This window comes from Microcaecilia unicolor, chromosome 3, assembly GCF_901765095.1.
Source record: "Microcaecilia unicolor chromosome 3, aMicUni1.1, whole genome shotgun sequence".
Taxonomy (NCBI): domain Eukaryota; kingdom Metazoa; phylum Chordata; class Amphibia; order Gymnophiona; family Siphonopidae; genus Microcaecilia; species Microcaecilia unicolor.
Window position 1 is genome coordinate 508,497,726 of NC_044033.1, and position 22,534 is coordinate 508,520,259.

The following is a 22,534-nucleotide window of genomic DNA, read 5'->3' on the forward strand; positions in this document are numbered from 1 at the left end:
TTATTTGGTTCTCTGTTTTTCATAGTGAGGATGGTTTCTGGTTGTTGTTGGTTTCATATTTTTGGCCTTGGCAAATTCTTACGAATGGCATACTAAGGAAGGGAGCTGGCTGTCTGGCATCACTGCCTTTAGTTTGTCTATCTCCACCTGCTGGTAGCGGACTTAACCCACTAGTTCCTGGATTCATCTGCTGTGTTAAAGGAAAGAAAATTATCAGGTAAGACATAATTTTACCTTGTGGATCAAAAACTGGTTAAAAGATAGAAAACAGAGAGTAGGGTTAAATGGTCAGTATTCTTAATGGAGAAGAGTAAACCGGGGAGTTCCCCAGGGGTCCTTGCTGGAACCACTGCTTTTTAACATAAAGTAGAGTCTCGATTATCTGAGGTAACCAGGAGCCCATTGTCAAATAAGTGAAAAGGTGAAATTAGGGCATACCTGCTAATTTTCTTTCCTCTAGACCCTCCAGACCGGTCAAGATGCTTGGGTTATGCACTCCTACCAGCAGAGGGAGACTGAGAAACACTGAACTTTGAATACTATATATAACCTGTGCAGAACCCCAACTAGCCAGTAATGAATAACAAAGCAGGGAAGAAAAATCAAACCACCTCACAGAACCCTGTACGTGGCAACTCAAAACCAAGAATGTTTGTGCTTCCACAGGCTGGACACAAGCGCAACCAAACCTGTACCAGACTCATACCAGAATCTGCACCTGGCAACTGTAGCCTGAATAAACCTAACCAACAATCAGCTGCAGCAAAAGAAAAACAACTGCTCAAAAAAGAACACCTCATGGCCTTACCTAACTACAGGGCGGGTTCTTGACTGGTCTGGAGGGTCTAGAGGAAAGTGAATTAGCAGGTAAGACCTAATTTCACCTTCCTCAGCGACCCTCCAGACTGGTCAAGACGCTTGGGACGTACCAAAGCAGTAAACATCTATGGGCGGGACCCCCGAAGGCCAGAGGTCAAAACTTCTGCACCAAAACTTTCCGCTTCCTTCGCATGAACGTCAGTCCTATGATGCTTCACAAAGGAATGTAAGGAAGACCAAACTGCCGCCCGACAAATACTCTGCGGAGGGATCATACTATTTTCCACCCAGGAGGCCGCCACTCCCCTAGTGGAGTGAGCCAGAAAAGCCAGAGGCACCTCACGGCCCTTCAGTAAATAGGCAGATGCATTCACCTCCTTCAACCACCGGGCTATAGTTGCCTTGGAAGCGGCAGCACCCTTGTTAGTTCTGCCATGGAGAGCAAACAACCAATCAGAGACCTGGAACTCATGAGTTCTCTTCAGTTAAAAACGTAATACCCGCAGAACATCTAGTTTAGCCAAACAATGCTGCTCTGAATCCCCTGCCTTATCCCCCAGAACTGGCAGGGAAATCGTCTGATTAGCATGAAAATTGGAAACCACCTTAGGCAAAAAAGATGGCACTGACCTAAAGAAACCTTTTCTTTGGAAAAAGACAAGAAAGAAGCCCTTCAAGACAAAGCATGAAGCTCTGAAACCCTCAGTGCCGACGTAATGGCCGCCAAAAACACTGCTTTCGGGGAAAGATCCTTGCAAGTAGCCGACTCCAAAGGTTCAAACGGAGGCTGGACCAAAGCGTCCAAAACAAGATTCAAGTCCCACGGGGGAACCAACTGACGTCGAGGAGGACGAATCAATTTGATCCCCCCTCAGAAAACGACCACATCAGGTGCAGAAGCCAAGGACTTCCCCTGAATCCTTCCCCAGAAATAGGACAAGGCCACAACCTGCACCTTCAAGGTAAACAGGGCCAAACCCCTGTCTAAACCATCCTGCAAAAAAATACAACACTTCCGAGATTAAAGTACAAAAAGGGAGATATGCCTGATCCTGACACCAGTGCTCGAAAAGCCTCCAGACCCAAACATACGCCAGAGAAGTGGACTGCTTGCGGGATTTTAACATTGTAACGATGACCCTAGAAGAAAAACCTTTCTTCCTCAACCTGTTCCTTTCAGGAGCCAAGCGAGAACGGAGATGGATCTGACATTACGATCGGACCCTGGCACAATACTGCTTCTGTCAATGGTATCTGATCCGCTTCTGCTAGGCGCACCAGATCTCCGTATCATGGACAACGCAGCCAATTCGGGGCTATCAAACTCACCAGTCCTGAGTGATGCTCGATGCGCTGAACTACTCGACCAACCAGAGGCCAAGGCGGAAAAACATACAGCAACTCCTGAGGCCACAGCAGAAGAAGCATGTTGATCCCCTCCGCCTGAGGATCTCTTCTTTGACTGAAAAATCATTGTACTTGCGCATTGCCTGCCGTCGCCATGAGATCCATCACTGGAAGGCCCCATTCCAACACAATGCAAGAGAAAACAGACTGATGCAGAACCCACTTTCCGGGATCCAGAGTATGTACGTCTGCTCAGATAATCTGCGTCCACATTGTCCACTCTGGCCATATGCCCCGGCGAAAGAGCCCGAAGATGAAGTTTTGCTCAGCGAAACAACTCCGCCGCCTCCTCTGCGACCGCCTGGCTGTTTGTGCCCCCTTGCCGGTTGACATAGGCCACGGCCGTGGCATTGTCGCAGTACACTCTGACTGCCTTGTCGAGAAGCAGATCCTGGAAGAATTGATAGGCCAAGCGAATGGCCAGTGTCTCCAACCGATTGATGGACCACTGCGCTTCCTCCCGAGACCACCGGCCTTGGGCTACCTGACCGAGACAATGAGCTCCCCAGCTTCCCAAGCTGGCGTCCGTGGTGACAGCTATCCATTCTGGGGATTCCAAAGGCATCCCTTTTTCCAGGTTGGACGTGTGGAGCCACCACCACAGGCTGAGATGGGGAATTCTGGTCAATGGCAAGTGCACCTCCAAATCCTGCGTTTGAGGAGACCAGCTCAGGAGAGCTGACTGCAACTGTCGCATGTTTGCCCTGGCCCAAGGGACTACTTCTATGGATGCCGCCATCATCCCCAGTACTTGAAGGTAAGTACGGGCCGTCAGCGTTCTCTCCGCAAGAAGCTGACAAATCTGATCCTGCAACTTGACTATTCAAAGCGGCAGCAAAAACACCCGGCCCTTTACCGTATCGAAAAGGGACCCCCAGATACGCCAGAGACTGGGACAGACTGAGATGACTCTTGGCCAGATTACCACCCAACCAAGGTACTCTAAGAAACTCACCACTCGAGCAGTTGCTGCTTCCCTCTTCATCCTTGACTTGGCCTGAATCAACCAGTCGTTGAGATAAAGAGTGCACTAAAATGCCCTGCTTCCGCAACGCCGCCGCTACCACTACCATAACCTTGGAAAAGGTGCGGGGAGCTGTCGCAAGGCCAAAAGGCAGTGCACAGAACTGAAAATGCTTTCCTAAGACGGCAAAATGAAGAAAACGCTGATGAGTCGCTCAAATGGGAATGTGCAGATAAGCTTCAAGGAAATCCAGCGAAGTGAGGAACTCCCCACTCCGAACTGCCACAATGACCGAACGCAACGTTTCCATTCGAAAGGAGGGAACCTTTAGAGCAGAATTGATCCTTTTGAGATCTAAAATAGGCCAAAAGTATCCCTCCTTTTTTGGCACCACAAATTAAATCAAATAGCAACCTGTTCCCCGCTGCCCAGGGGGGACGGGAACCACTGCTCCCGGATTGACCAAACGAAGCAACGTGTCCCGTACTGCCACCACCTAGATACAAGAACAACACGGGGACTCCAGAAAGAACTTGGGGAGCGAACATTTGAACTCCAGCGCATACCCGTCTCGAACAACTTCGAGTGATGTGATCTGGGCCCGTCTCTGGTAAAACTGTCTCAGCCGAGCGCCTACTCGCACCAGAGGCTGGGCTCCCACACCTTCATTGGTGGGGGGGCCAAGAGGAGAAGTCACGCCCTCCACGACGGCCCCCTCGAAAGGACTGGGTGTGCTGAAAAAAACGACCTCTAGAAGCCCCATTAGATCTACCCGGTCTATACTGTTGGGCTTCCCGAAAACGTTCCCGTGTCAACAACAGTCTGGCACCTGTTTTGGGACGAAATTCCGGAAGACGAGGTACCTTAGCGTCACTAAGACCATATACCAGTTTATCCAAATCCTCGCCAAAGAGCATGGAGCCTTTAAAGGGCAGCATACACAATATGATAAATCAGGTCGACCTTCCAGCTAGAAACATGTCTGTATCCTCCGAAAATATCTCAACCTGCACTATCCCAGCTGTAAAGGTTTCAAGTACAAAACTTATGGATCCAATTTCTCCTTCCTGGGCAGCCGTCTATGGAACGCTCTCCCTAGACCTATCCGAGCAATCCATGACCACCTACCATTTAGAAATGCACTAAAAGCCCATCTATTCAAACAAGCCTACCCAAAAGACCCAGACTAATCTCTTGAACCCATCTACCTTACATATACAGAAGAGAAAACGACATTGACCCAGACTCTATTTCCCACCTAACCTTCCTCTCTCTATCACCTGTCTCTACCTACCTATCCATCCTATTACTACCCATCCATCCTATTATTATGTTATACTTAATTTCCTACTTTACATAACAAAATTCTGTGTTACCTATTACTATGTAAGCCGCATTGAGCCTGCTTTTAGTGGGAAAGTGCGGGATACAAATATAATAAATAAATAAATTTAGACTTGGAGGCCACATCTGCGACCCAATCTCGCAGCCAAAGAGCCTGACGCGCTCCAACTACCAGGGCCATATTCTTGGCTGACGCCCGCAACAAGTCGTAAAGCGCATTGGACAAAAAGGACGACCCCATCTCTAATTTGGCTCTAATTTGGCTAATTCCTGTACACAAGAAGCCCCAACATCCATCGAATCATCAAGAAGCTTCTCGGACCAGCGAAAACAAGCTCGATCTACCAAACCCCCACACACAGAAGCCTGGAGGGCCAGAGCCGACAAATCAAAACTACGCTTCAGAAAACATTCAAACTTTCTATTTTGGGGATCACGGAGAGTGGCGCTGCCGTCTACTGGAATAGCCGTAGCCTTAGTGACCGCCGTAACCACCGCATCCACTGTGGAAGCCTTGAGAGTCCTTATCCTCCTGAGGAAGAGGATAAAGCCTCACCATTGCCCGAGTCACCTTACACGGAGAATCAGAAGACACCCACTCCTGAGAAATCATCTCCTGGAGATCCTTATTCATGGGAAAGGACCGCACCTTATGCGTAATACCCTTGACCAAAGGGTCCACCTGCTTCACCTCTCCCACGGGAACCTCTGCCTGCTCAAACTTAAGCGTAGAGGTCACCTGATCTATAAGCTCAGCAGGCTCATCTCTGTGAAATATTCGGACCACTGAGGGATCCTCCCCAGGGATCACACAATCCTGCTCCTGAGAGCACTCAAAAAGATCGGCCTCCCCTATCTCACTGAGAGCCCCCTCAGAGCTGGTAGGGGTATAACACTCCACCTCATCTGCCCACTCTAGACAGGGTCTTTTAGGTGGAAGTGAACTGTTTCCTCTCCCCCCCCCCCCCCCCCCCCCCCCCCCCCCCACTGACACTACTGCCTGCGAACCCGATGCTACAGATGCAGCAGGCGCCACAGGGACCTCCGCTGTCAACTCTGGGGGAGCCGCCAACACCTGCTTCGGTTCCCCGCAGAGCCGACATTGACCTCCCGGCACTTCTATCCCCCGGCGCGAGCACGCACAGCAACTGAGAAGCTTGGCAGTGGACCTCTGCACAACAGGAGGGAGAGATGAAACGGCCCCCTGCAGTAAATCCCAGAACTCCCTCCCACCAAAAATAACACCACTGCTCCTCCAGACAGCACAAGAAAAGGCAGCCAGCTGAGACGGAGCTGCCTCTTTATTATTATTATTTTTTTTATTTTTTAAACAACTAAAATTGAGCCTGACAGCTGCTGATTGCAAAGGCACTCAAGGCTCCCGTCCTGACACGGGAGCCGAGGCACAAAGCTGCCAATACCAGAGAGAGCAGCACAGGGGGAGGGACCCGGCTAAGCAGAAGAGTGGGCTCCACCGGACTCACACCCCCGAAGCACTTCTTTGTTTGTTTAAACCACGCACAGGCTTCTGAACCAATTAACAGGAAATACTCCCAATTTATTATTATTTTTTTTTTCTTTTAAAGATCTCACCAGACTAGTAAGACTGCACAGGCTGTACTTCTACCTCTGCTGGAGACTGAGAAAATACTGGCTAGTTGGGGTTCTGCACAGGTTATATATACAGTGTTCAAAGTTCAGTGTTTCTCAATCTCCCTCTACTGGTAGGAGTGCATAACCCAAGCGTCTTGACCGGTCAGGAGGGTCGCTGAGGAAGTTGGATAATACGGAAAACAGTGGGAACCCCCTCAATGCGTTAACCAAGGCATATAGTTCTCAATTTTCAAAAATTCTTTAGTAAAAGCACTATAGCACATTCTACAGCATGATTGGAGCGCTAAAGCATATTGTACTGTAATCACTGTACCAAAATAAGACAACTACAGAACTTTAAAAAACAGATTCAGAAAGAGTGCATACTGTGCTGTATACCTAGTAGCAATGCAACTGGTAAAGATAAATTATAAAATTGTTTTGTAAAATTTTGTGATGTTTGTTTTCCCATTTTACTTCGCTGTAAGGTCATGCCAGCCTCTCAATAACCATTACATCCATAGCTGTCACTTCCTCTTGTTGCTCCACGTATGCCAGTGCAACCTTAATTGCCTTAATGCCTTCACTATGACTGACTTTTACAATTCTAGGTTCAGCCTCACTCAAGGTGTCTTCATCACCATCATCTCCATTCCCATTCACCACAACAATCACATCATAGTCAGTTAGCTCTCCTTGCTCTTCTGCTTGTATCCATCCTCACAAGCATTCTCACAATCCGGTATTTCTTTTACCAAAGGAAGGCAGTATTCCTCAGCTTCTCCATGTTCAGTGTCATGTCCTTGTTCATTTTCATTCTCAGGAATTAACTTTCTCCATGATTTTTCTAGGGTTGGAGGCTCAATTTCATCCTATGCCAAGCGATCCAGTAAATAACATCTTTAATGTTCACTTGGCTTTAAAACTTCAATCATTCCTTTCCCTTCAAAGAGCGCACAAACAAGCGTTGTAAGAAGCTTACGGCAATATATTTTTTTCTTTAAGGTTTCCAGTATGCCGTGGTCCATTGGCTGACACAATGATGTGATATTGGGAGGCAGGAAAAGCACTCTGACAGCACTTCTCAGTTCCTCCTCGTCAGGATGAGATGGTGCATTATCCAAACGAAGGATTGCTTTCTTAGGCAGATTTATCATTTTCAAGAAGGTTTTTACTGATGGAACAAATTACTTGAAAAACCAGTTATAGAAAATGCCTTTGACCATCCAGGCATTCCTCTGGTTCCTATAGGTCACCAGAAGTGCAGTGGGTGCCATGTTTTTGAAAGCCCTAGGATTTTTTGACTTTGACGAGTCAGTGGTAATTTAATGACAGGTTACAGATTACTAACAGCAGATCAGCAATTTCATGTTGCGCTCTTTCAGTATCCTTGGATGCATGCCATCAGGTTCAAGTGATTTACTACTCTTTAATTTGTTGATTTGGCTCTGTACGGATTTCGGGTTCACAGAGATTTCTTTCAGTTCCTCCGCATCATCACCCTTGAAATCCATTTCTGGTACAGGTAGATCTCTTGTCTTCTTCTGTAAAGACCAAAGCAAAGTCATTCAGTTTCTCTGCTATGGCCTTGTCCTCCCTGAGTGCCCCTTTTGCTCCTTCATGATCTAACTGTCTCACGGATTCCCTTGCAGGCTTTTTGCTTCTGATGTACATCTTTTTGCTTCTGATGTACATGAAAAAGTTGTTACTGTGAGTTTTTGCCTCTGGCAAGTTTCTCTTTATAGCTTATCTTTTAGCTTCTTTACCAATGCTTTGCATCTAACTAGACAGTGCTTATATTGCTTCTTATTTTCTTCATTTGGATCCTTTTTCTGTTCTTTGAAGGACATACTTTTGACTCTCATAGCTTCTTTCACTTCACCTTTTATCCATGCTAGCTGTCGTTTTCTCTTCTTTCCACCTTTGTAAATATGTGGAATGCATCTGGTCTAGGCTTCCAAGATGGTATTTTAAACATCAGTACTTGATTTAATGTCCTAACCTTTGCAACCGATCCTTTTAGCTTCTTTTTAACCATGTTCCTCATTTTATTATAGTCCTTTTGAAAGTGGCCTAGTGGTTAGGGTGGTGGACTTTGGTCCTGGGGAACTGAGGAACTGAGTTTGATTCCCACTTCAGGCACAGGCAGCTCCTTGTGACTCTGGGCAAGTCACTTAACCTGCCCCATGTAAGCCGCATTGAGCCTGCCATGAGTGGGAAAGCGCAGAGTACAAATGTAACAAAAAAAATTTTTTTTTTAATGCAGTTACAGTAGATTTGCTTTGTGGCGTCAATCCAGATAGTAGCTCATACTGATCATACACATCATGCACACATGGGCAGACGCATTCAAGTTGAAACTCAATGCAGAAAAAACCCAATGCCTAATATTCACCTCGCAATACAACACTAACAAATTCACCACCATTGACACACCAAAACTTGAATCTTCCAATTTCGGACACCCTAAAAATTCTTGGAGTTACCATTGATCGACACCTAACACTTGATAGTCACGCGAAAAACACAACCAAGAAGATGCAATGTGGAAACTAAAAAGAGTAAGACCTTTCTTCCCAAGAACCGTCTTCCACAACCTGGTTCAATCAATGGTACTCAGTCATCTAGATTACTGCCATGCACTTTACGCTGGCTGCAAAGAGCAAATAAGAAACTTCAGACAGCTCAGAACACTGCAGCTAGACTCATTCGGTAAAACAAAATACAAAAGCGCCAAACCCCTACGAGAAAAACTGCACTGGCTCCCACTCAAAGAATGTATCACGTACAAAATTTGCACCCTAGTTCACAAAATTATTCACGGAGACGCACCAGCCTACATGTCAGACCTGATAGACTTACCACCCAGGAATGCTAAAAAATTATCCCATACATTCCCTGATCTTCACTTCCCAAATTGTAAAGGTCTTAAATACAAACTAACGCATGCGTCTACCTTTTCCTACCTGAGCACACAATTCTGGAATGCGCTACTGCGAAACCTAAAAACGACCTATGAACAAGCCAACTTCCAAAGTCTACTGAAGACCAGTCTCTTCAACAAGGCATACAGCAATGATCAACAAATATGAATTCCTGTACACACATCCAGAATTTCCCCTACAATATTCGCTTGCCAAACTACTATCATGTTTTTCATTATCATATTACCCAAGATCTTCAACTATTACTAAATGTACATTTTCTTTATAACTCTTATATATTTCTTAAATATCTCTTACAATGTTTGCTTGTTAAAATACTACCATGTTTTATCATTATCATGTTACCCAAAATCCTTCTGCTATTACTAAATATATACTTTCTCATGTACTCTCATTATTCATGATGTATTGTAAGCCACATTGAGCCTGCAAAGAGGTGGGAAAATGTGGGATACAAATGCAACAAATAAATAAATCACTATTTCCCAGGGGACCCAACACTTACCTCTCGTACTATGCCCTGCACGTCACCAAGGACTAGATCTAAAATGGCTCCCCTGCTTGTCAGTTCCTGGACCAGTTGCTTCAAGAAGCAGTCATTTATTACCTCTGGGAATTTTTCTCCCTGGTGCTCCCTAAGTTAAGATTTATCCAGCCAATATTGGGGTAATTGAAATCAACCATTATTATACTGTTGCCCAGTTTGTCAGCTTTCCTAATTTCTGTAAACATTTCTTCATCTGTCTGTTCGTTGTGGCCTGGCAGACAGTAGTACAGCCCTACAAGATTACTCCTTCCCTTCACATATGGAATTTCCATTCATGATTCCACGCTGTTATCTGTTTCATATAGAATGTTTATTTTGTTTGACTCAATTCCCTCTTTGACATATAGTGCAAATCCCCCCCCCCCCAACCCCCCAAAATCCTATGACTAAGGGGCACGCAATGACGCTACTAAGTAGTACATTTAAAACAAACCGGAGAAAATATTTCTTCACTCAACAGGTAATTAAACTCTGCAGTTCGTTTTCATAGAATGTGGTAAAAGCAGTTAGCTTAAGGTTTAAAAAAGATGTGGATAATTTCCCAAACGAAAAGTCCATAAATGTTTATTAAGATAGACTTGGGAAAATCCAGTGCTTATTTCTAGGATAAGCAGCATGAAATCTGTTTTACTATTCTCTGATCTTGCCAGGTACTTGTGACCTGGATTGGCCACTGTTGGAAACAGGATAGTGGGCTTGATGGACTTTAAGTCTATCCCGAATGGCAATGCTTATGTTCTAACATAAAGATGCCTCGAATCATGAAACCTACCAACTCTTGCACCATCAACACAACTGTCGTTAATTTCCTGAATTGAATAATCCTTAGTCCACTTCCCAGAGGCATGGAGTGTAGCAAATAATATGCAGCAACACAGGTTTGTAGGGAAAAAGGTATTTTATGTACCAAGAAAGCCTGATACAAATGTACAGCATTTGGCAAAGTGTCTTAAAGGAAAGATACTATTCGGTATAAGATTTAGAAATAGAATAAAACTGATGGAAGATGTTTCTCTGCATATGTTTATGTAGGTCTGTGTAAGTGTGTATGAATATTTGTATATGTCTCTCCCTGAGCTCCTGTGTTTTTATACATGAAGAAATTGCAAGTCTGTTCAGCATATGCCTGATTTCCCAGCGTAGAGTCTTTTGATCTGAAGACACCTTTTTTCTCAAGTAGGTGTGATTTTTCTTTTGAAGACCCAGGCTTCAGAAGTCTGCCTATTTGTACAGTCTGTTATTAAGAACAATGCACCTATATCTTCTCCTGCTGGAATTCTGTGCCAAAAAAAATTAAAATTCTGTGCACAAAATTTGCGAATTCTGCAAAATTCTACAAGTTATTTGTCATTAATTCCTATGTCACAAAGGGCCCCTTTTACCAAGCTGCAGTAAAAGGGGGCCTCTGCTGGCATTGACGTGGATTTGCTGCTCTCCGAGTCCCCCTTTTACCGCAGCAACTAAAAGGTTGTTTTCAGTCCCCCCCCCCCCCCCCCCAAAAAAAAAAGAGAAATGGCACTGCGCTAATCACAGGGATTGGAGCACGGTCATTTCAGGGGGGGGGGGGGGACGCCAGGGCCCTTACCGCGACCTATTTAGGTGACGGGCTCCCATGCTAACCTGGCACTACAAAAATAGAAAGTATTTTTGTCTTGCCGGAAGTAGTGTGCGCCGGGGGTGGTAACTACTACTGGACCTCTGCGGTAGCCCCAATTTGACGTGCGACAACACTGTGGTTGTTGTACCATGGTGTTGTAAAAGTGTTTCAAAGACCATTGCCATTTTGTTTTTGTTTTTTTTAGTAGCCACCCGAGTTAGCTACAGGCTTCCTATGAGGGGTGGGGACAAAGATATCCCTATCCTTAATCCATTCCCATCTACTCTCATCCCCACAGTCAACTTTTCTTCCCTGCTTCTCCCTGTTCAAAGCTAAAAGTAAGTTTTTCAGCCCTCCTCCTGCACCCACACACCATTCATTAATTTTTTTCAAGTCCCCATACCATCTATTATTTTTTTCCAGCCCCCTTACGTTCACACACCACGATGCATTATTTTTTTCCAGTCCTCCTTGCACCCACACACGATCCATAGGTTTTTTCCCACTCCCTTTGTACTCACCAGAGAGCTACTGGAGGAGGAGCTGCATCAGTCTTCAGGGCTGGAAAGAAACCCCCCTCTTTTCTGCCCTGCTGCAGCTGCTCTGATCCAGTATCACCACTTCATCCAAATGGCCACGTAGACTTCATGTGGCAGCCTCATGAGATTACTGCTTGAAGTCTCGGTGGCAATTTTGAAAAAATGCACCAGCCAGAGAGCAGTGGGAGCGGGCAGGAAAAAGTTGGGTTCTTTCCTGTCCCAGATGAGGCCACTAGACCACCATGGCATGTGATCGTAGATCCAGGGAGAGCACACCAAGGCTTGGGAGGTGGGGCGGAGTGGGTCAGACAGCCAGTCTGTCACGAAGCACCTAGCCACCCACCTGGGGTTACCCCGTGGACACTTAAAGGGTCTTTTCCCAGCACAGCTCTGATCTGCCTGCACCTGCTGTTCGTGCTCTATACTAGCACCCTCCTCCCACTGACTGGGTCACAACTGCCTCTGGGCGAGTCTTCTGCTCCCAAATTATCCCCAGTGATTTCTAGGTTACTGGGGCCACATTCCCAGTGGTCCCACAGTTTCCAGAAAGCACTCACAGACCCAACACACAAACTGCCAGGATTCTTTATCAGTCCAGACAGGCAGAGTCAATAAACAATTATCTTAAAAATATATTGAACAAGGAACACAAACCAGAAGGATTCTTCATCAGTCCAGACAGTCAGTAAACAGTTGTTTGTCTTAAAATTTGAACAATGAACAAAAAACGTGCAATCAGCAAACAAGAACAGGTAACTGAAATATGGATCAATTATAACACTAACTAAACATTTGTTTACTTTCTAAAAAGTACCTGGGAAGATCAGGGCATATAGCCGCTCACCAGTTACAAAATATAACTTTTTTTTACAGGGCTTCAGCAAAGAGCTTTCTCTCTCTCTTCTCCTGGGCTGAAACTGGGGGAAAGCCACTAAATTAAAAAAAAAAGAGCTCCTGGGTCAATCAGTCCAGAATAGTTAAGTTAATAAAACAACAACAAAACAAAGCTTGTTACATCACTACAGGCATTTCCTTTATCAGTGTGCTAACTAAGGGTGTCTTTTACTAAGGCGTGCTCATGTTTTTCGCATGGCATCTCTAACGTTTAGCGCACCCACAATTTTAGCGTGCATCTTAGTAAAGACCTCTAAAAGAAGGAGAGGTCAGTCCTCTATAACTGCTTTAAGCATAAACATGTACCACTTGCTGGCCAAACTAGAGAAATACACTTCCGAATTAATTTAGGCAGTTTACAGGCTTAAAACACACTGTTCTGTCACACAGCCGAATGGTGAGAACAGGCAGGAAAGAGTGGGGTTCTTTCCTCCCCTCCTGAAGAAACCACTAGGGTGTGTGAAGATAGGCCTAGGGAGGGCCCCACTGAAGGTAGGCCAGCCAGCTTTCATCACAGCCGCTTTACTGCTAGAGGGAAGATAAAAAAAAAAAAAAAAAGCTTCCATTGATGTTCCCCCAATGTGTCATTTGGATTAAAAAAAAAAAATCCCCATTACCGCCTCTCAGGCTAACTGTGGCTGCGGACGAACAATGTCGTTGCTTTTTCCCTCCGTGTGCTGCATAAAAGGAGGTCCTATGGCAGTAGACCATATGACCAATTTGTGTCTCGTTGCTTGAATGGCCAGATTACCAGATGCACTACTCAATCACACAGATTTCTGGCAGCAGTATATATCATCTAAATAAGCCCAAAACTTTGAAGACATCAAGTTTTATCTTTACTGACATCACCTTATGGGTGAGACCAGTGGTCAGAGCTGTAATACTTCCCAGAAGCCTTTGTCAGGCTAACTTAGGTTAACTAAATTGTGGACTGTGCAGTGCCAACAAAAACTGGTATCTTGGATTTCATCTAGTAATGGGCTCTTAAGCAGCTAATCATATAGAAATGCAAACTGGGTTTGCATTTGTTCCCATAAGCGCATGGCTATGAAACATATGGATCTGAGTCGGGCCAAAGAGCAAGCTACAATACTAGTAGTAGTATTTCCTTCGTACATATCTGAAATACCTGTGAAGGCTGGAATATAACAGTGTTGGGTGTATGCCTACTTTCGTGGGTCATTCCATGTCAAGTGGTCTGGTGGCCCCTGCGCGACCATCATGGATTTCGATGAAATTTTCTGTGAACATTCATACATGTACCCAATGAACATTGGTAAAGTTTTACGTTTGCCGATGCAATACTTGCTGAGATATAGTAATCTGTTTGACCCCCATACTGCAGCCTTCTATGGTATGACTCCGAGATTTCGGCAACTTTGAGACACTGTATCTCCGGCAATATTTTGTTGAGAGAAACAAAACTTGGCCATCTTGTACAACGTTTTGCGCTCTATTAAAATAATTTAAAAAATCTTCATGAGCAATTTCCATGAAGAAAACTTGAAGCAAACTTTGTCCGAAAAATTTGCGGCACAAAAAAATTGTAAAGTTTGGCTTTTTATATCTCTGGAATTAAAGGTGTGATAAACGTGAAACTTTGCACACAACAACTTATCAACACAAGGTTTTCGAATATAAATTTTCATTCTCCTAATATTTTCCATTAGTTCACAAATTAAGTGTAAAGTTGATGATTTTTGCAAAAACGCCAAAAATACCAGCCCACTTTTACAAGAAAAGACCTTCTGAAAACTCTTTTTAATCATTTTCATTAGAAAAAGCATGTTTCAAACCCCTTAAAGTAGGGTTGGTTTTTCATCGCTGGCATATGCCTGGTGGAAGCATAAATGTTACCAATGCATCATTTTGTTCGATGGAAATTTCTACAACGTTGCCTACCCACCACTTATTGTCGTAAATGCAGGCAACATATCAACCAGGAAATAGTTTGGCCAATTGTAAATTAGGATCGATGATATCGGAAATTTTGGCCACAAAATTAATCGTGCCATTTGAAACTTTGCTGACAGAAATCGAATTCGAATCAACTAGCACAAACTGGTGATGATCTCTTGTGCCAGCTATTGTGCTGCTAGCTTTCTATCTTTCTTCTTGCAGCATCCTGTTTTCTTGGATTTCTTCAGTCGGAACATACATATATTTAATTCCATGAATATTTTTGTCACAAAAGTTAAACAGATCTATTGGCGTCAGTATTTGGTCGGTTAATGGTCGCTGGAGGCTGGCTCGAGCAGCCAAACGTTTAGTCGTAAGCTCATTGAGCAGGGACTGTCTTTCTGTGTTAAATTGTACAGCGCTGCGTAACCCTAGTAGCGCTTTAGAAATGTTAAATAGTAGTAGTAGTAGTAGTCGTGCCACCAACTCCATCACATGGTGACTTGCCATGACTTGTGCTAAAAAAGTTCCATTCGGCTTCAATTTCAAAATCATTCTTGTTATTGCATAGATTGATGAAATTTTTTTAATTTTTGTATTGTTCTGCTGAACCGTCACTAAAGTAGTATATTCTTGTAATCTTCGTGTTATTCGTCAAAAACTCAATCAACTTACAAATGAGCGTGTGCACGGAAACCGTATCATATTGCATATGATCAGAAATTATGCAGCAGTTGACAATTTGCCGCACGCAATCTTTATTGATATAATAAGCGACGAATGGATGCACTGTGCATTGTGAATTCTCCCAGTGAAAGCCTTGAGCAGCGTCTTGGACAACAAACGAGTAATTCTGTGCAAAATCCATCAGTACAATAAAGTTCGGTTTCTTTTAGGCCAGCTTTTAATGACTTCAAATATTCGCTTTGATGTTTTGAAATGAAGTGGTGGCCGGTCAGTTTCCACATTTTGCTAGCGAGTTTTTCAGTAAAGTTGTCAACAGTGAGAACATGTGTTTCGAGCGTTTCTCGGTCAGTATGAACCCATTGTTTGAATTCTATTGATTCTTCTGAGTCCCAGTCCTCAAATATTTCTTCCAAATATGCTATCAGTGCCTCTTCACCAGGACAGTTTTGGCATCGCTGCAACATACAATCTTTGGTGTCCAGATTGCAAACTGCCTTTCCCATGAGCATCTTGTAGTCTTCTTTAATGTTGGCACCTTGTAGCATAAGCTTAACATTCTGATGGGTGGTGCAGACACAGACGGAATGTGTGCCTGAGGCACCGACAGTAACACACCACTTTGGTCTGAGCTCACAGAATTTGGAAAAAACAATTTCAGCACCATATTTGTTTCGATATGCTACATACAGTTCTTTCAGATTGCACAGTAGCAACCGCTTTTGATTTTGAACCTTGATGCCATCAAGCCGAACAGAAACAAAATCTTTTTTACCAGGGCACATCCTGCTAAATTCATCATCCTCGTAGAAATCTCAAACTTTGTCGGCGATTGCCTTTGGTAGCAGTTTGCCAACTCTTGCATCCGGTAGTGCACAAATGCCTCTCTTGCTTTAATTTTCACGCTGTTTTAACCATACGTTCTGAAACGCTAAACATTTTTGCTGTCACTAGTATTGACCAACTCTTTGGGGCCAAAGTCAATAATTGAATTTTCATGGATCTATTGGCTATTTTAATTTTTGTTTTCACATCTTCGATTAGGTCAGTGTAATCTTGGCATGACAGGCATTCCTTAGCAGCCGACTTGCTAGTTTGTCCAATATCTTCGGCTGATACTGCAGCGGCTACCATTATTTTTTCTGCTACCACTTTCTGCACACGTTCAATTTTTTCGTTTTACATATCCAGTTTTATCCCTACTGGCCAACCTCCGAATTTTTAATGGAGAAGTCCCCAAATCAATCAAACTTTGATCAAGACTGTCTGAAATGTCCATATCGAATTTTCTGATGACGGTGACTCTGCCTTGCTTTTGACCATAGAAACATATTTGGCTTTACACTTGGAACACATTTTTTGGCCCGGCTTCACATTTGTTTTCAATTTTATCAAATCATCAGACATGGCTAGATCGACTTTCAACAGTCCATGTTTAACTATGTGATTTTGTTTGTAGAACGGGTTGCAGCACGACTTTTGCTTCATTTCATACTTTTCCAAATACATCGCTTTGAGATGCAGGCAGATTTGGTCGTCGTCTATGAACTCAAGGGTGAATGAGAGTGAATAGTGGAGAGCCCCAAGGATCTGTACTAGGACCTGTGCTATTTAACATATTTATTAATGATCTGGAAATTGGAACGAATGAGGTGATTAAATTTGCAGACAAAATTATTCAGTTGTAGAATGCATGCAGATTGTGAAAAATTGCAGGAAGACTTAGGAAGTTGCAAGACTGGGTATCCAAATGGCAATGAAATTTAATGTGGACAAATGCAAAGTAATGCGTATTGAGAATAATCCAAATCATAGTTACTTGGTGCTAAAAATCCATCTTAAGAGTCAGCACCCAAGAAAAAGATTTAGGTGTGATCATAGACAATAGACTGAAATCTTATGCCTGGTGTGTGGCGGCGGCCAAAAAACAAACAGAATGCTCTGTACACCCGGAGGGTGTAATGGGGCAGTTCTACAAACTGAAGAGTAGCAAATCTCCTGGACCGGATGGTATCCATCCCAAGTACTGATAGAACTGAAAAATGACCTTGCAGAGCTATTAGAAATATGTAATTTATCCTTAAAATCGAGCGTGGTACCGGAAGATTGGAGGGTGGCCAATGTAACGCCAATTTTTTAAAAAGGTTCCAGAGGAGATCCGTGAAATTATAGACCAGTGAACCAGTAAACAAAATTACAGAGCATATTCAAAAGCATGGATTAACGAGACAAAGTCAGCATAGATTTAGTGAAGGGAAATCTTGCCTCGCCAATCTACTACATTTCTTTGAAGGGGTGAACAAACATGTGGATAAAGGGGAGCCAGTTGAAATTGTGTCTGGATTTTCAGAAGGCGTTTGACAAAGTACCTTATGAAAGACTCCAGAGGAAATTGGAGAGTCATGGGATAGGAGGTAGTGTTCTATTGTGGATTAAAAACTGGTTAAAAGAAAACAGAGTAGGGTTAAATGGTCAGTATTCTCAATGGAGAAGGGTAATTAGTGGGGTTCCCCAGGGCAATGTGCTGGGACCGCTGCTTTTTAACATATTTGTAAATGACCTACAGATGGGAGTAACTAGTGAGGTAATTAAATTTGCTGATGACAAATTCAAAGTCGTTAAATCGCGGGAGGATTGTGAAAAATTACAAGCGGACCTTACGAGACTGGGAGACTGGACGTTTAAATGGCAGGTGACGTTTAATGTGAGCAAGTGCAGAGTGATGCATGTGGGAAAGAGGAACCCGAATTATAGCTACGTCATGCAAGGTTCCACGTTAGGAGTCACAGACCAAGAAAGGGATCTAGGTGTCGTCATTGATGATATGTTAAAAACCTTCTGCTCAGTGTGCTGCTGCGGCTAAGAAAGCAAATGGAATGTTAGGTATTATTAGGAAAGGAATGGAAAACAAAAATGAGGATGTTATAATGCCTTTGTATCGCTCCATGGTGCAAAAGCACCTCGAATATTGTGTTCGATTCTGGTCGCCGCATCTCAAAAAAGATATAGTGGAATTAGAAAAGGTGCAGAGAAGGGGGATGAAAATGATAAAGGGGATGGGACGACTTCCCTATGAGGAAAGGCTAAAGTGGCTAGGGCTCTTCAGCTTGGAGAAAAGGCAGCTGAGGGGAGATATGATAGAGGTCTATAAAATAATGAGTGGAGTTAAACGGGTAGATGTGAAGCATCTGTTCACGCTTTCCAAAAATACTAGGACTAGGGGGCATGCGATGAAGCTACAATGTAGTAAATTTAAAACAAATTGGGGAAAATATTTCTTCACTCAACGTGTAATTAAACTCTGGATTTCGTTGCCAGAGAATGTGGTAAAGGCTGTTAGCTTTGCGGAGTTTAAAAAAGGTTTGGTCGGCTTCCTAAAGGAAAAGTCCATAGACCGTTATTAAATTTACTTGGGGAAAATCCACTGTTTCTGGGATAAGCAGTATAAAATGTTTTGTACATTTTGGGGATCTTGCCGGGTATTTGTGACCTGGATTGGCCACTGTTGGAAACAGGATGCTGGACCTTTGGTCTTTCCCAGTATGGCAATACTTATGTACAAGATACTGAACTCATGTCCATGTCTAATTCATTATCATTCATAAAAGATTGGTATGTATTAAATAAATCAATACTAGACTCTGTGGCACCAATAAAAATTAAATCGAAAAAAAGAGCCAAGCCATCTGGTTCAGTAAAGATATCCTGTGCATCAAATTAAAGTGTAGGCAACTTGAAAGAAAATGGCAAAATTCCAAAACTGAAAAAAATAGATTTCACTGGAAATCTGCTCTAAAACTCTACATATACAATCTTAGATACCTGGGCTAGTACTACCTCCAACAAATCTGCTCTATCTGCTACCCAATTAACTACATAGTTTGAGCAGAAAATCATAAAAAAATTAGAGAGAACCTTATAATGTTTAAATATGACCGAACTAACCCACAACCTCACTAGTATCAAAACTGATAAATGTTGGCCATCATTCTCTGTGGTGAAATCTTTTCTAACTGTGTACTGGATTCTTGCCCTGGTTTTCTATTAAAAACTGCACCTGACCTGTTTTATAGAATCCCTAAGATCACATATCTCTCTTTTGCTATCTTTAGGTCATTTCCCTTCAGAAAAATGGTCCATAATGTTAACACCATCCCTAAAAATTCCCTATGATGTAACAAATTACAAGCCATTGGCCTGTATCCCTTTACTAGTAAAGGTGATTGAGGGCATAGTTACTCACCAACTTATGGATCATCTGTCCTCCTTTACCCTTCACCATACACAATCTGGCTTCAGACCCAATTTCAGCACAAAAACAGTCCTAAGCACTTTAATTGCTAACTTCAGGAAAGAAATTAGCCTAGACAGGAAAATCATCCTTATGCAATTTGATATGTCAAGTGCATTCGACGTGGTAGACCATAATTTGCTACTTGCACTAATGGACAACTTAGGTATCATCTCATGGTTTCCAGTATCATCTCTATGCTGATGACACCCAACTGTATCTCTCCACACCAGACATCACCGCGGAGACCCAGGCAAAGGTATCGGCCTGCTTATCCGACATTGCTGCCTGGATGTCCAACCGCCACCTGAAACTGAACATGTCCAAGACCGAGCTTATCGTCTTTCCACCAAAACCCACTTCTCCTCTTCCTCCACTTTCTATCTCAGTTGATAACACCCTCATCCTCCCCGTCTCATCTGCCCGCAACCTCGGAGTCATCTTTGACTCCTCTCTCTCCTTCTCTGCGCATATCCAGCAGATAGCCAAGACCTGTCGCTTCTTCCTCTTTAACATCAGCAAAATTCGCCCTTTCCTCTCTGAACACACCACCCGAACTCTCGTCCACGCTCTCATTACCTCTCGCCTGGACTACTGCAACTTACTCCTCACCGGCCTCCCACTTAGCCATCTATCCCCCCTTCAGTCTGTTCAGAACTCTGCTGCACGTCTCATATTCCGCCAGAACCGATATACTCATATCACCCCTCTCCTCAGGTCACTTCACTGGCTTCCGATCAGATACCGCATTCAATTCAAGCTTCTCCTTCTTACCTACAAATGCACTCAGTCTGCTGCCCCTCACTACCTCTCTACCCTCATCTCCCCTTACGTTCCCGCCCGTAACCTCCGTTCACAGGATAAATCCCTCCTCTCAGTACCCTTCTCCACCACCGCCAACTCCAGGCTCCGCTCATTCTGCCTCGCCTCACCCTATGCTTGGAACAACCTTCCTGAGCCCTTGCGCCAGGCCCCCTCCCTGCCCGTCTTCAAGTCTTTGCTTAAAGCACACCTCTTCAATGCTGCGTTCGGCACCTAACCCTTACCGTTCAGTGAATCCAGAATGCCCCAATTTGACTGCCCCTATCGGACCGACCGTTCACTTGTCTATTAGATTGTAAGCTCTTTGAGCAGGGACTGTCTCTCTCTGTTAAATTGTACAGCGCTGCGTAACCCTAGTAGCGCTCTAGAAATGTTAAGTAGTAGTAGTAGTATAGGAGAGTTTCCCCCCATTGGGCTCCAAACTGCAGAGTCCCACAGGGACGCTCCTTTTCACCCATCTTATTCAATATTATGATGCCCCCCACCCCCCCACCCCCCCCCAGGAAGGTGCTCGATGGCCATGGTTATAATAATTGTATTTATGCAGATGACGTAACCATCTACATCCCTGTCAAAGATTCTGTTGAAGAAGTGCTATCTTCAAATCTGGTCTAGACCTGGTGGAGAATTGGGCCTCCACCTTTAAATTAAAATTGAATAGAATAGAGAGAAAACAAAATTTCTGTTATCTAACCATCACTGTGTCATAAACTGTCAAAACTTCACAATTGATAATGTAGCTTATCCATTGGAGTCCCAACTAAAGATACGTGGTATAATAGATTCCTACATGTTATTTCACATCCAAGTCCAAGCAACCATCACAAAAACCTTCAAGCAATGTGGAAACTAAAAGGAATCAGGCATCTCTTCCTTAATGATATGTTTAGAACCTTAGTACAAACAATATTATCACACTTTGATTATTGCAATGCCATTTATGCTGGCTGTAAGGAATCTTCCTTGAAAAAACTGCAGACAGGTCAAAATACAGCAGCCAGATTAGTCTGCAAGGCTGTGAGATTCAAAAGTCTAGCCCCTTTGCTTATAAAGTTACACTGGCTCCCAATCAAAGCCAGAATAACATTCAAACTATGTACATTTGCTTTCAAAACTCCCTGATTATATGCAACCTTTAATTGATCTCCCCCTTCGTAACACTGTCCCTGGTTCAAGAGATTATCTAACCCTCCAATATCCCAGTTACAAAAATGTGATCTACATGTCAGGATTCACTTACCTCTGTACCAAATGGTGGAACTCCCTCCCGAAATTCATCAGATGGGAACCTGATTGTTTGATATTACGAAATACCTTAAAGCCTCTCTGTTGGAGCAGTTTCTCAGGGATGATCATAATTTAAACCCCTAATTGCACAATTATTCAATTTCTCAGTTCCATTCTAATTGACTATAAAGTACCTCTTTGCATCTAGCATTCGTTTCCATATTATATATCGTAATATGCAATCCTCATTTACTTTGCTATTACTACTCAATGTATACTATCCCACATCACATTTTGTACTGTTAATTAAAATAAGTTGTTGGCCACATTGAACCTGATCTATTGGGATAATGTAGGATATAAATGATGTATTTGCTAATAGCACTTGAGTCATCTTTTCTCATATATAACACAAAGGATGTTGTGAAAACTGAAGATGAGCACAAGCTAATGTTCTTTATATTTGTGCAGTAAAATGTAAATTCCCATAAGTCATTTTATTTAGATAATTGTCAGATACATTTTTTGTAGAGCCAGTTGGCAATTAGTTGTCTAGAGCAGTGGTTCCCAAACCTGGTCCTGGAGGCCAGTCAGGTTTTCAGGATATCCACAATGAATATGCATATGAGAGATTTGCTTGCAGTGGAGGTAGTGCATGCAAATCTCTTTCATAAATATTTATTGTCGATACCTTGAAAACCTTATTGTCGATATCTTGAAAACCTAACTGGCTGGAGTGCCTCTGGTCTAGAGTAATAAAAAATAAACACAGGGTAACAACTAAGTCAATTTCTGCTCTTCCACTTGGAGAAGTAGGCTCTTTAATGATTATTGTCCTCTATGTGAGTAAAACAATTCCAGTAGTTTTTCCTTAACAATATACTCACATAAAAAGCAGATGCATATTTTGTGGATACTTTTTTTTTGTATTAAAGCATATTTACCTATGTAGTTTTATT

At 43.2% G+C, this 22,534-nt stretch overlaps 1 protein-coding gene across 7 annotated transcripts in view; it reads left to right on the plus strand.

The window, feature by feature from the left end:
- The window catches only part of SYNCRIP (synaptotagmin binding cytoplasmic RNA interacting protein), a 147,315-nt gene that overhangs the window by 117,663 nt on the left and 7,118 nt on the right, over nt 1-22,534 (plus strand). The gene's annotated exons all lie outside the window — the stretch shown is intronic.